A 2,993-nucleotide genomic window follows, 5' to 3' on the forward strand; every position below is an offset into this window, starting at 1 on the left:
TAGCTAACTCTAATATTTACTGAATACCTAGTAATATCTTCAAAACCCCTATATATATGCAAAACCAAATGCTGTAGTTTACTCACCACAGCTTATACTTGAGTTCTCCCCAATTATCTGAACCATAAAAAACAACAGAGAGATATATTTAAAAACATGTTATATCACATTGCATCTCTGCTCAAAACACTCAAGAGATGTGCCTTGTTATTCAAAACTAAACTTAAATGACCGTAGGCTCTGGGTAGTTTTGCTCGGCTTCCTTCACAACCCCTTGTCTCTGCCTTCTCATTCACTCTGGTTCTTAGCAGGTCTCTGTTCATCATTTCTGAAGCTTTCTTTCTGTCCAGATAAAATGTCTCATTTTCTCTGTCTGTAGTGGTCAGAGTTCTCCAGAGAAACAGAACAGGAGTTGCTCCTCAACATACTATGGAGTTATGCCTCAATAAATCCATAGCAAGTAGAAAGCATAATGAATGGAAAAATGCATTTAAGACACAGTATCACCAAATGAACATTTTTGTACAGTTCCCACTGAACATTGATCATTTTTCCTCTTCTGTAATTGAAAGATTGAGCCAGCCAGCACCATGGTGTGTGTGTGTTAATGCATGTGTCTGTGCGCATGTGTGGTGTGTGTGTCTGTGTGTGTCTGTGTGTGAAGTGTGGGTGAAACGATAGACAGACAGAATCTTTAGCAAGCTAGAGTCACAGAAGACTCAATGTTGTGGTTCCTGTTTGAGTTCCTGAAGGATTGAGACAAGGGAAGAACCAACGCTTCTAAGCATGCACAAAGACAAAAAGAATGAGATTTCCCAGCTCAAAATCAGGTAGAGGGAAACTCCTTTAACTTGGGCAGTCATTCTCTTATTCTATTCAACCTTCATCTAATTGAGTAAGGACCGGTCACACTGGGGAAAGCCACCTGACTTAGTCTACCCATCCATACTTCATCTCTACCAGAAACTGTCACACAGAAACATCCAGGATAATGTTTGGTGATCGAGTATCTCATGGACCAGTCAAGCTGACACATAAAACTCACCACAATCTTTCAAGGTTTTGCTGAAATAATCTAGCAGATAGGACTTCCTCATTGTCTGTGTAAAGTCACAGTCAAGTTCTGTTTTGAATTCCTTTTCTTTTCTTTATTTTTCATATTCACACATCACCAAATGAGAGATTATATCTTCTTTGTTAACTGTCTCTTTCTTCCCACCTCCCAAATTCAGTATTATCACATTATTCACAGTATTTATCAGTCTATTTCTAAGTTCTGGGAACAAAGAAGATAAAATGTGAAACACTTCCTGAATGAACAGATGAATACTTTCTTTACCTGCCACATTCGTTCAACGACAAACTGGCCTATTCTTTTATTACCAGGAGAAGTAATATACTATGGAATTTAGTCACCCATGTGTGAAGCCAGAAGCAATCTTCTGCAAGGTAGCTACTGCCAACAAGCGGAAATTGCTTTTTGTTTTAAAATATACATGTTATGTAGATTATCATTATTGCTTACTAAAATAAAAGGAATTTACTTCACAGCATTCAGAAAGGTGGTAGCAAAGCTTTTGATGAGCTTTTAAGAGATTACTAAGTTCAGCATTTCTCAGAACTGTGAAAATATTGATTTATATCTTAAAGTTTTGTGCTTTTCTTGAATAGGGAAATCTTTCAACAACTCAAATAGCAGTTTATAAACATAATTACCAATTCAAAATTCTGATGCCTGTATTGCTTATGTAAAATAAAACAGTACATTGGCCACTTTACCAAGAGGACAGACAATACGTCTTATGCTGATTTTACTATTGTAGGTTCCCATAGCTCTCCCAATTTTGACATCTACATTCACTTTATAGATCAAAAGCTGTGTACTTTTCCTTTTTTCTTCTCCTAGTGATGTGTTTTCTTTTGTTGGATCTCATTATGTTTTTGACATATATTAAGAAGTGAATTTTTTGTACTCAATTCACAAAATCTGTATCTTCATCAATTTTAATAAATTTAATGAAACCCAATTTAATGATAACCAAATATGCAGGCTGAGTAAATGTAGCCTGTTAGAATATAACTCCATAACAAGGTAGAAATTGATGCTGCTCAGTTTTATGAAATGTGTCCCAATGAATTTTTAAAGCATGTGTACTTTCATTCTTAGTATCAGTCTATTATTTTCGTAAGTATTTTGGGGATGGTATAGCCACATATGAAATTTTGATAACATCCTTTATTATGTACTTAACAAATGTAGAACTCAATGATTTCGAATCTGCTCAATTAATGCTCTGTTTCTTTTGCACGGCGGTCAGTCAGTCTTTTAAGCTCTTTGCAGAAATAACAGGAGCTTAAAGCACATAATACTTGGTGTTTGAGGAGGGAGTATGCTTTGAAAGGCTCAATTCTATAAGTAAAGTAGTTCTGAAAACTGTTTTTCATTTTCTTGATGATAATCCATCTATTTCTACAGTCCTTAAAATAATATAAAGCAGTTAAGCCATGGGGTTTCAGGACTTACCTACACTGGAAGTGAGCTTAAGTCCTGTTTGGAAGGCTATAAAAACATTTTTATACAAAGAAAAATTAATAACCTCAAGCATTTGGATAAGGAGAAAATAATCCACATGCTCTAATGTTCTGCTTTACTTGGAGAGCTTTTGAAAAGTGTCAAGAGTGGAAGAAAATAAATATCCAATGATACCTTGAAAAAAAGGTTCTCGAAATGAAGTTTTTCCTTTAGTTTAACTTATGCATTCATTTATTATAAAGGTAGTTTTAAAAGAATCAGAATAAAAATGGATTGTCCCAGAGCACGATCCTAAAAGAAACATCTAGGTTTCATAATTATAGAAAAAGTCCAAGAAGCTAAGAAATACACCACATGATTATTTTATTATCTCTAAGGTATTTCAACAAAAATTCATCTTAAGGCAGTAACAATCATAAAACTTTGCAAGCAAAGTTGGATGTTAGGAGACTGGAGTCCA

The sequence above is a fragment of the Octodon degus genome, unplaced genomic scaffold, assembly GCF_000260255.1.
Source record: "Octodon degus isolate 3935 unplaced genomic scaffold, OctDeg1.0 scaffold00085, whole genome shotgun sequence".
In the NCBI taxonomy this organism is placed as follows: Eukaryota; Metazoa; Chordata; class Mammalia; order Rodentia; family Octodontidae; genus Octodon; species Octodon degus.